This window comes from Pelodiscus sinensis, chromosome 2, assembly GCF_052426305.1.
Source record: "Pelodiscus sinensis isolate ZL-2025 chromosome 2, ASM5242630v1, whole genome shotgun sequence".
Taxonomy (NCBI): Eukaryota; Metazoa; Chordata; order Testudines; family Trionychidae; genus Pelodiscus; species Pelodiscus sinensis.
The window spans coordinates 204,948,553-204,961,243 of NC_143053.1; the positions used below are offsets into that span (position 1 = coordinate 204,948,553).

The 12,691-nt window shown below is 41.0% G+C and overlaps 1 long non-coding RNA gene across 1 annotated transcript in view; it reads right to left on the reverse strand.

Annotated features, from left to right (window-relative positions):
• LOC149525421 (uncharacterized) overlaps positions 1–12,691 on the reverse strand; it is a 110,798-nt gene continuing 98,107 nt past the window's right edge. Inside the window, exon 4 of the long non-coding RNA XR_016348958.1 lies at positions 1–4,273. This is a non-coding gene — a long non-coding RNA (uncharacterized LOC149525421). The remainder of the gene's footprint in view (positions 4,274–12,691) is intronic.

Genomic DNA, 12,691 nt, shown 5'->3' on the forward strand with positions numbered 1-12,691 from the left:
TCTCTGCTTTATATTTCAAACTCTGGGCTCCATATTTGTCATCTGAAGAAGTAGGTTGTGCCCACAAAAGCTCACAATATTATTTATATATTTTTGTAAGGCTCTAAGGGTATGTCTAGACTACATGGCTCTGTCGACAAAGCCGTGTAAACTAGTTTACCCGGCATAGGCAAAGAAGCAGGGATTTAAATAATCCCCGCTTCATTAAAATAAACATGGCCACCGTGCTGTGTGACAATCAGCTGATCCGGCACAGCTCGGTAGTCTAGATGCAGATCGGTCAGCTTGGGAAACCTTTGCCGACAGATCCTGTAAGCCTCGTTTCACACGGCATAAGGGATAGGTTGGCAAAGGCTTCCACAGCCGACCGATCCATCTCTAGACTACCACGCTGTGCCGGATCAGCTGATTGTCGGCAGAGCACGGCGGCCATGTTTATTTTAATGAAGCGGGGATTATTTAAATCCCTGCTTCTTTGCCTATGCCGGGTAAACTAGTTTACACGGCTTTGTCGACGGAGCCATGTAGTCTAGACATACCCTAAGGCGCTACAGGACCATTGTTATTTTTTAAGATTTTTTTAGTTACAGACTAACACAGCCACCCCCTGTGCAAAAAAATCTTATTAGTGATACGGAACCATTTAAAATTTAAGGTACAAGATATTTCTTTAACCACTGACTATGAAATTCTACTTTTTCAATACCAAATAGTTTTTATTACTCATATCCTACCAAGTTTTTACAACTAAGTAGGTTTTCTTACAGTATTTTTTATATTTTATTGTGATTCTCTCTTAGAGCTCTTCTTTTTACATTGCCCTATATACCTGTGATCCCAGCTAAGAGAAAAATAAAGGGATCTGTAATTTATTCACATCTGCAAGACTGAGTGAACACTGTGATGTACGTGACCTACCCAGGAGCCAGTAATCTGCCGTAGGAGTCTGTCCCACATCGCCCAATTAGTTTTGGAGGGTGCAAACAATTAACAATTAGATTTACACCCTACTGTTCACAGATGTTAACACTGCAAATACAATTCAGTGCAAGAGCAAAGCTACTGAGCAAGAGGTGCAGTTTTATCAACTTGCTCATCTGAATCTCTCTAGGTTTCCTATTGCTGGTTGTTAGTTAATTAGCTAGATCATAGCCTATTTCTAATCAGCCAAATTCTATTCTGGAGTTCGATTGATTCTATGACCCAGAGTACACTGAAACCAACAGAAAAATTAGACAGCATTGAAGTCCACCTACAGTATCTTCCCAGTTTGAAAAACTGGCTGAAGAAAAAGGGTCTCTGAAAGTTCTTTTAAAGAAGTTATTTTAGTTCTGCATATTGATGCTAAAACTCTTTAGGAGAGGAGAAAATGGGGTCAAGTTTTGGGATGCGGACAGCCTTTTCTATTCAAGAGTTTCTAGAAATTAGCAAAGAATAAGCCACATGGAATCTCATCTTAAAAAAACAAATTTCTCAGATTTATTAAAAATAACTATCTGCTAATTAAAATTGCAGTCATCTGAGAACCAAGTCAAGGTTCAAGATAGCCATAGCTTGGGAATTCCAGTTGATGTTGATCTTGAGCCCATGCCACAGAAAACTCCATACCTACTCCTAAAATTGTACATTCTGCTGCAGAGAGGAATGATCAAATCTCTACACACTCAAACAGTAACTGAGAACAATTGAAGCAGTTCTTCTACTTCTCTCTTAAAATTCTAGAAGATTGTTAACTCAGAAGAATAGCCATTTATAAAGTTCAAGGTATTGTTTTTCCTTTACCTTCAAAGAAGCATATCAGAATGAGTTTGCCCCTCTTAAATGGGCATATGCAAACAGCTCTATAGTTCCCTGAAAAATCCTGGGTTATCTACAAATTACAATTCTTAGGGTGTGTCTAGACTACCTAGTTTTGTCGACAAAAGTGGACTTTTGTCGACAAAACAATACCAGCATCTACACTACCGCGGAGTTCTGTCGACATAACGTCGACAGAACTCCGCGGTTTTGTCGACGCTGGTATACCTCATTTTACGAGGCATAACACTTTCTGTCGACAGAACTCTGTCGACAGAAGGTGTTATTGCCTGTAACACTGCATCCAGACTACGGAGTTCTGTCGACAAAGCGGCTTGCTTTGTCGACAGAACTCCATGTGTCTGGATGCAAATTGTCGACGGAAGTTTTGTCGACAGTATCTGTCGATACAACTTCCGTCGACAAAACGCGGTAGTCTAGACGTACCCTTAGATCCAGGTTCTCAGTTGTTGAAAATCATCATATGTCAGTAGAAGACAATGTTGCTTGCTGATCCATACCAGCTAATAATCTGACTCTGTCTTCTGTGATATTACATTGGTAAAGCTTTACTGGAGGAGATCCTGAAAGCTAGCCAATCCTGCTTCGAAATTCTCAGAAGCAGAGGAATATGAATATGTTGATATTTTAATAATTTTTCCAAGTGAGAAAGATGTATGTCCAAATTCCCCTGTTTACCATGTGCCTTATCCCGGCAGAACTTGCTGTCCATCGTTTTCCCTGAAGCGCCTTTGATTTTTAGGGTTACCCTAAAAAAGGGTTTTCCTGGACATATCCTCCTTGTCACTTATTAAATCTCCATCTGGATGGCTTATTTAAATGGCTAAAAATTTCTGGGATTTTGCCCTGCAAAGGAGATTGGGGAGGAGGCAGGGCATGTGGCTGTCACTCAAATTGAACATTCATAGCCACGCACTCGGACGTTAACAGCTGCTCTGTGCACGTGCCCCAGCACCTGGAGAGAAAAGCGCAGGACTGAAATGGTGGCAGCTCCGGTAAGACCCAGGACAGATCTGATGTGTATGTGTGGGGGGGGGGGGGCAGTTGGCTCCTTCCATCGAGTCACCGCATTACCCTCCACCACGCTAGGTTATGTCCCTGGCTTTGCAGGAGGGGAAGAGCATTGGGTAAGAGCATAGAGTTACTATATGTCCATTTTTTCCTGGACATGTCCACCTTTTCACTTATTAAATCTCCAGCTGGCCAGCTTTGTTAAATGGCTATAAATGTCCAGGATTTTGCCCTGTAGAGAGGATTGGGGAGAGGACAGGGCATATGCCTGTCACTCAAATTGAGCATTCAGATCCACATGCCCCAATATTAACAGCTGCTCTGCACACACGCCCCAGCACCTGGAAAGAAAAGCGTGTGCCTGCAGTGGCAGCAGCTCCAGTGAGACACAGGGCAGGTCCAATGTGTGTGTGCAGGGGGGTTGGCTCCTCCCACGGAGTCACTGCATTTCCCTCCACCCCACTAGCTTATGTCCCGGTGCTGCAGGAGGGGAAGGGCAGGGGAGTGGGGTGTCTGGCTCTAGGGGAGGGGTGGGTACATTTGGTTAGAGCAGGAGGGCTGGGGATGGCTGGTTCTGGAGGAGGACAGGGGCACTAGTTTAAAGTAAGGAACTGGGCATTAGAACTTCTGGTTCCTTTCCTGTAGGTGGGCAGTGGGTTTGTTGGTTAGATTTGGGGGTTCCAGTCTCAGCTCTGAGAGGACTGTGGCAGCTGGTGCTTGGTGGGGCAGGCAGGAGAAAGGAAGAGATTCTGGGAAGCAGGATTCCTGGGTTCCTTTTCTAGCCAAGCCACTTCTTCCCTTAGTGCCTTTAACTTCATTCCCCAGGACGAGCCCCAGCCAGCAGCCTCCTTGGCCCCACTCTCTCCTCCTGGCCCCACAGCATCCCAGGCTGCCAGCTAGTTGGCGGCACGCTGGAGCTTGTGTTGCCACGCTTCTTGGGGCAGTGCAACGGGAAAGCAGCAAGGCGGAGGCCAGAGCCCCGAATTTGGCGTGTGTGGGGACAAGTTTGTCAGCTCGCGAGCCTCCTCTGTGAGTGGAGCAGGTAGGGTTGCCAGATGGTTTAACGAAAAATACCAAACACCTCCCCCCATACACACACACACCCAAAAAAACAACATCGGGGAAAAAATTCTGTTGAGGGGGGGAAAAAGAGGGAAGACCAAAGTTGTTGAGCAAAAAAAAATAAAACAACATTAAAACAGCTTTAAGTGCATGCAGAGTCAGAATAGGGATAGCAAGAGTGGAGTGGTTGAGCCCTTGCTTCCCCTTGCTTCAGTTCTTTAGGCTTTTTGCCAGCAGCCATTTTGTTTTCTTGATGGAGCCAGAACGCAGCTTCCCTGCGGAATCAGGTAAGCAGGGGGTCCTGGGATGGGGGGCCGGGTGCTGGGTCCAATTGCCAAATGTGTTGTAGGGTTGCCAGGTGTCCAGTATTTTCGCCTCCTGGCTAGGAAAAAAAATCAGAAATATCAGACATTTCAGGTGTCCAGTATTTTCTGAATTTTTTAACCAGACAGGAGGCGAAAATACCGGACTGTCCAGGTCAATACCAGACATCTGGCAACCCTAGGAACAGCCGTCACTGCAGTGGCACCGTCAAGTACTTTTTCACATATAAATTATCAAACACTATTTAAGAAAATAAGGATGCCTCCCCCCCATTAAAAATACCTTCCTAAATGATTTTGCATTTGGAGTGTGACAGTGCAAGTTTAAATGATCGAATCATACAATGGTAAATATTTCTAGAGGCTTCTGACTACAAATCTGTATATAATGGCATATTATGTATGAGCATTTAATTTAATAAACTGGGTCATACTTCAGTATATTAATTTAAGGATACTGTTGAATTCCTTGTACATTTAAGCATAACAGGATAATAATGAGCAACCATTTATTCATTGTTTTTTAAGTTTTAACATACAATTTCAACCAACATTATACCCAGTTTGCACCAGCACTACAACTTTTAAAAAAATGAGGTGTGTGCGCTGTGCTATTTCAGTGTAAAGTAGGATAGAAAAGAGAATTAGGAAGGAGGGCACAATACTATATACTGTACAGCATAGCAAATTATTCTGAAGAGAGAAAACTGTTGCAATCCTAAAATCTTACTCATATTGAAAACATTATGTTTTTTTAAACTAATAGGCAACCCACAGATTAGTCAACGAGGAAGTATTTACTATTTATAATATCATCAATATTGACTATTCTAGAAAATTGGGAAGTTATCTAGTTTGAATAGCAAATAACTGTATAGTACTTGTAAATATTTAAATACTAATGGAAAAGATTGATATTTAAGGTCCAGTCATACCATTTAATGGAAAAGTCCAGAGGAGATGAAAAATCTCACTGCAGGTTAAACCTTTCTTCCTTTCAGGTCTTACACCCTCAGGACCTGATCAGTGCTGAATCAGACAATTTTCTGGACCATGGAAGGTCAATATTGTCTAGAAGCATTACCCCCACTTCCACTGTTTACTGGGCTCTTAGAAGACATCTAGAGGTAAATTAAAGCTAAATAACTACACAGAACACTGTAGAGCTAGGATTGGTAGCTATACAAAAAAACTTTGAGACCGTGGGAAGCTTGGACACGCCCATGATAAGTGGACATCAGGCTAACTAAAATCATGCCAGACAATGGATGTTTCCAGAGAGTGCCAGACTAGAGAGGTTCACGCCGTAGTAGTTGTATGTAATAAACTTGCAAGATATTCAGTATAGTACAATATTTGAAATTTATATGCAGAAAGGTAAGCCTTTTCATTTTAAGGTTGAAGCTCTCTAATCCAGAACTCTGTCATCCAGAAACATTCCTCATCCAGAAAGATCTTAGTTAACTGGATGTCTACTTTTCATAAGCATGGCCAAGTTTCCTGTAGTTCCATAAAGTTTGGTTATAGCCACCAGTCCTGGCTTTCAGTGTTCAATGCTGTTATTTAGCTCTAATTTACCCCTAAATGTCCTCTAAACAGCTCAGTAAGCAGTGGAAGTGTCAGTAATGCAGAAAATTCTCTCATTTAAAACTGATCACATCCCAAGGGTTCCGGAGTAGAGGGGTTCAAATTGTATTAGTGTATTTCCATGTCACGTACTAGAATTGCTTGTCTAATTTCTGGAAAGCTACACTATTTTAAGATTATTCTTATAAGTATTTGATCAATATTCTTAATGGTGTTACTACAATCTAGGATTTAAAAAAATACCCATTTCTTATCAATGAAGATGAAATAAAATAGTGATACAGAATCCAGTACAGTATTTGAAACTGGGATTAGCAATATTAGTAATTTCTCAGAAATTAATAAGTAATCTTATCTTTCCAAGAACCCCCAGGGACTTGATCAATGCATGCATATGAGACATTTGCATTTCCCTTTCCTCTAAACTGTTAACATTTCCACCAGATTAGAAAATCTGAGCGGGAATTGAAAGATATAAACACTCAATTCCTATGAAGCTATTTCCAACAAAATCATTTTAATTTATTCAGGATAGAAATGCAAATAAATCTTTTCAACACATACTGAGCACAGAAGATTGCCCTGAGACTTAAATATAATTATTCTGACATTAGAGTAGAAAATTGAGAAAAGTATTAGCATGGCAGCTTAGAAAAGAAACATTCAAAGCATGAGTTCATCAGATAAGCCCTGACATAGGTCACATTGTCACTAAATCAGCAGTAGTTTTCAAACTACTACCAGAAATCCTAGGGAAACAATAGAACCCTTTAGCACAGAAGCTTGACAGGCAAAAATGTAGGAGAGTAAAAAAAACAATGTCATAATATTTTTAATGGAGTCAAGGTGACGGTAGGCAGTATGTCTTATTGTTACTTGATGCTGAGCAGCTTTGGGGATGGATTGGACAAGCTTATCTTCTCTCTTTTTTTTCAATGCACTTTTCTCATGTAAATTCAGGGCACAGTTTTATCAGATGAATTAGACCATGTTACTTATGCCTGAAAGGAACTGTGATAATCTTAGAGTCATAGAAGATTAGAGATGAAAGAAAACTCAGGAGGTCATCTAGTCCAACTTCACCCCCTCCTCCCGCAAAGCAGGACCAACCCCAACTAAATCATTCCAGCCAGGGCTTTGTGAAGCCTGATCTGAAAAGCCTTAAAGGATGAAGATTCTACCATCTCCCTAGGTAACCCATTCCAGTGCTTCACCACCCTCCTAGTGAAATAGTTTTTCCTAATAGACAATCTAGACCTCCCCCACTGCAACTTGAGTCCATTGCTCCTCATTCTGCCATCCGTCACTACTGAGAACAGCCTCTTCCATACTCTTTGAAACCTCCCTTTAGGTAGTTAAAGGCTGCTATCAAATCTCCCTTCACGCCTCACTCTTCTCTTCTGCAGACTAAACAAGCCCAAATCCCTGAGGCTCTCCTCATAAGTCATGTGCTCCAGCCCCCTAATCATTTTCATTGCCCTCTGCTGGACTGTCTCCAATGCGTCCACATCCTTTCTGTAATGGGTGGGAGGGTGCAGAATTGGACACAAAACTCCAGATGTGGCCTCACCAGTGTGAATAAAGGGGAATAATCACTTATCTAGATCTGCTGGCAATGCTCTTCCTAATGTAGCCCAATATACCATTAGCCTTTTTGACAATATGGGCACACTGTAGACTCCCATCCAGCTTCTTGTTTATTGTAATCTCTAGGCAGGGAGCCAACAGCTTCCAGGGGGCCCCCAAGCAAGGTTTGGGGGAGCCTGTCTGTGTGTCCCCAGAAAGGCAGAGCCTCAAGTGGAAGGAGTGAGGTCAGGGAAGAAGTTGAACAGGACCAACCCCTGGGGCACTCTGCTTGATACCAGATACCAGCTAGAAATCAAGCCATTGATCACTACCCATTTAGTAGTGGTGATCTAAAACAGCTTATAGTCCATAGCTCTTTAACTTGCTGCCAAGCATACTGAAGGAAACCATATTAAAAGCTTAGCTAAAATCAAGGTATCATCACATCCACCGCTTTCACCATATCTACAGGGCCAGTTACTTTATCATAGAAGGCAATCAGATTCGTCAGGTGAATCCATGTTGACTGTCCCTGGTCACCTTCTTCTCCTCCAAGTGCTTCCAAATGGATTTATTAGGTCCAGCTCCATGATTTTTCTGGGGATTCAGGCAAGGTTGACCCATCTGCAGTTCCCTGGATATGCCTTCTTCCCTTTTTTTAAAAAAGATGGGCACTGCATTTGCCTTTTTCCAGTCGTACAGAACCACTCCCATTTTCTAAAATAATGGCCAATGTGGCTCTGCAATCACATCAACCAACTCCCTCAGCAGCCTTGGATGCCTTAGATCAGGCCCCACAGACATGTAAATGTCCAGCTTTTCTAAACAGACGTTAACCTGTTCTTTCACAACTAAGGGCTTCTCACCTCCCTTCCATACTGTGCTGCCCAATGCAGCAGTCTGAGAACTGACCTTGTCTGTAAAGATCAAGACCAAAAAAAGCCATTGAGCACTTTTCCATATCATCTGTCATTGACGTGCCTCCCCCATTCACAAAAGGTTCTATACTTTCTCTGACCACCTTCTTTTTGCTATCATGCCTGTAGAAACCTTTCACATTCCTTTCTAGCTACAACTCCAATTGTGCTTTGGCCTTCCTGATTACACCCCTTCAGACGCAAGCACAATTTTTATACTCCTCCCTAGTCATCATTCCACATTCCTACTTCCTATAATCTTCCTTCTTATGTTGAAGCTCACTGAAGATTTCTCTGGGCATGTCTTCACTATGGGCTCGATTGACAGGCAGAGATCAATATATTGTGTCTATTAGGGTATGTCTACACTTGCACCCTAGTTTGAATTAGGGATGAAAATGTAGGCATTCGAATTAGTCAATATCCTGTGCTTCATTAGCATGATTTCGCCGGCGCATTACTCCAATCAACAGCTTTTGAAAGTGAAAGTGTGCACCAGGACGCATTAGTTCAAACCAACGTTACTCCTCAAAAAATGAGGAGTAATGTTAGTTTGAACCAAGCAGTTTGGTTTGAACTAACGCGTCCCAGCGTGCACTTTCACTTTTGAAAGCTGTTGATCGGAGTAATGCGCTGGCGAGATCATACTAATGAAGCACGGGATATTTAAATTCCCGCTTCATTGACTATTTCGAATGCCTACATTTGCATCCCTAATTCAAACTAGGGTGCAAGTGTAGACATACCCTTATAGACATGGTAAACTGACCTCTAAACATTCTCCCATCGACTTAGTCTTCTCGTTTTGGTGGAGTACCAAAGGGGAGTCGATGGAAGAGCATCTACTGTTGACTTACCACGGTAAAGATAACACAATAAGCAGACCTAAGTACGTCAATTTCAAATGTGTCACATCGTTGAAGTTCTATAACTTAGGTTGATGACCCACGGTAGTATACACAAGATCTCTGTTAAGCCAAGCTAGTCACTTACCATATTTGCTAATCTTTCTGCGCATCAGGATGTTATGTTCCTGTACCCTCAATAAGGCTTCTTTAAAATTTAGTCAGCTCTTTGGACTCCTTTCCCGGTCATATTAGCCTCCCAGGGGATCCTGCCTATCAGTTCCCTAAGGGAGTCAAAGTCTGTTTTTCTGACAGCAACTAAAAAATGCCTACAAGAGATTTAAACACATCATATGTCAAGGAAGAGGCAGAAAAAGGTGACCCTTTCCTCTTCTACATCTACCAGAACAATAATCTTCGTCATTATAAAAAATAGATCCAGAAATAACAACGATTATTTCCCATCAAGATGACATTTTGTTATTTATTAAAACATAACCATAACTCTGTCATAGGAATTCCACACCTTACTATTAACTCAGACTTTGACTCAAATTACTCAGATAGAAATTTGCCCACATAATTCAATATTAGGTATTCAGGATACTTATTACTATCAATTTGCTGATTTAATTTATACAAAAACAGCTTTGTTTATTAAACTTTAATATGAGCTTCTGCCTAATTCCATATGCCAAATTCAATGGAGCAGGGAAACTGTAGTCTCAACTTTGCCATAAGATCAACATCACTTTTAACATCAAGAGTTAAAAACAAAAATTATGAAAAGTCACATTATAATACTAGCAGTCACTTTATTAAAGGCCTCACAAAGGCCCAGGAAAAAAAATCCTACTAGACATGTTAAATACAAGGTAACTCTATGTATATCTCATTATAAATGACCTAACATGTCAACTGTTCACTAGAAAAGTGACTGAGACCATCATTTTATTTCATATAGCCCACCAAAAGGCAGCAGATGACAATGACACAGTACCTCTACCAACAATGGCCCAGTTCAAAGCAGAAAACTAGAAGCCAAAATACCCCCCACATTCCAGCGTTATGAATCTCCTAAATCTGAAAGGGTCTTTAATGCCTAGTGTTGTTTAATAAGAAATACAATATTGAGTTTTACATGAAAATGGACCATTGAAAGCCATAAACGTGCCAGATTACAGTGAAAATATAGAAGGTTATAAATGTATATCACACTATTCCATTTGCTCAGTCACTATCCTTATCTAAATTTAAGGGCTGAAAGCAAACCTTTGTGAAAAATATTGCTAATGACACCTAGTAAATCTGCAAGAAGAGGTATCTAAATAACTGTGAAATGTGTGAGTGCAGTTGATGTTTAGGAGGAGCCAAGTGCGGAAAAAAGAGAGTGCAGCAGTTTTCAGACTTGGAACTACCACTCTAAGATATGTTATGAAACTGTTTTCTGGGTGTTTTCTGACATGACACAATTTGTAATAGGGTAAGTTCCTATCTTACCCCTCCTGGTTTGAAAGATAAAACAAATTGAGATCATTGGCTGTACCAAATTAGGAAACGTGCAAAACCTTTTCAACAAAAATTCATAAGACGAGACTGGGCCATTTGGACAAAGCCTTCTTTGTGGCTTGTGGCAAGTAGGTGCACCACAGTTCAGTGAGCATGAACAGGGACTGTGCCACAGGCGCAGTCACTCCCAAGGCTGCTCCTCCTGGCATGCTTACCTTACTCTGTAGGCCAACGTGGAGAGAACATGGGACCACGATCTCACTTCCTCTCTGCCTCCTATTGAGTTAAATCTGGGGCAAGAGAAGGAATAGTAAAGATTCAGGAGTCCCTTTCTGTGTGTTCATAATCTGATCCCATAATTCATACTCTTTCCCCGTGTATGTTTTAAATAAGATAGCAACATTAAACGCAGGCAGCCAGTTCTGCACACAGTTACAGTGTTGCAAATTCAGACTAACCCCAGATAGGTTGCAATGGGGTTTCTCTGGATTTCAAGATCTGTAGATAAATACTGAATTTGGTTCTCAGCATGCCTATATTTACTCAAGCCCTAAAAGGATCAATGATCTTAAAATATCTGGGATATTATGTATTATAGTATTTTTAGTAATTTTGACTGATACATGACACATGATTCTGAGAAATGTGATAAGAGAAAATCCTGGGTGGTTTTAGGAGCATAAATATTTAGTATCTCTGCTGTCATGTTTAGAGTCTTCAGAATTTCTCCCAAATTACTGCAAAACTTGATATCTTTAGAAGTGGGACATAATCTGAAAATATGAGTTTTAATTAAAGAGAGCAGAGTCTGTACTAAAAGGGAGACAAAGGTACACTTCTGGTATAATAAAAGTAATTTCATGCTACAAGTTTCATATTTTTTTCCCTCACCAGAAGGAGGATTTCCTGCTCAGTCTAAAATCAGATAAAATATGCAATATGCAGATGTGCCTGGACACTTATTTTTATGTGGGAAATAGAGGAATCTGTGTTTCTGTTGAAAACTCTAAATTTAGCTATAGAAAAAAGAGGTAGTGCAAGTGAGAAATCTGTGGTCATCTTGGAACTTCCACAGCGTTTAACTTCTTTCCTTATCCAGATAAGGAAACTAGCTTTAGACATGTACAACACAGAAACTTGGGCAAGCTGTAAAATACTCTAAGTTGATCTACTAGCTGTAGGAACCTCCAGAAGGTATTGTCCATATAGTTCCTAAGACTCTGCATAGCAAAGAAACTGTCATTGATAAGTCAGACATGCCCTGGGGACTGAGAGGGAGTCTGAGTTGAGGAGTAGTGCTCAATTCCAAGCATGCCTGCAAGGTGCTGGATGCCCTCAATTCCAGTGCCATCAAGCCCATGTGTCTTAAAGCTTGATTTTACACTGATTTAGTTAAACAGATGCAACTTTGTGTGTGAAGAAACGTCATTTCTTCCCAGGTAGAGTCCCCCACTCTCTAAGTATGGCTACATTTGTGTGTGGACGCTCTTACATCAGAGTAAACCTGACTTACTGTGACTTGGCATGCTGCTGTTTAATAAGGAGGTCAGATTCAAGGGCAGAAGGGACCATTGTGATCATCTGGTCTAACAACCCGTATAACCCAGGCTACAGGACTTCACCACAATAATTCCCACAGCACCTTAAAAAAAAGCCAGTTATGGAAACTCCATCATAACTTTTGGTATATTGTTGCATCAATTAATTGCTGTCACTCTTAAAAATTGATATCTTATTTCCAGTCAAAAGTTGTCTAGCTGCAACTTCAAGCCACTGGGTGCTGTTATATCTATCCTATTATCAATTATTTGTCTCATATATAGGTACTTATAGTACTTATAGTCTGTAATCAAGTCACCCCTTAACCTTCTTTCTGTTAAGCTAAATAGACACGCAGAGAGCTGAATCGCAATACACCATGCTTTCCAGTCTTTCAATCATTCTCATGGCTTCTCTGAACTTTCTCTTAATTTATCAACATCCTCCCAAATTGTGGACACCAGTAGTCCAGCAGCAGTCACATCAGTGCCAAATACAAAAGGTAGAATAGCCT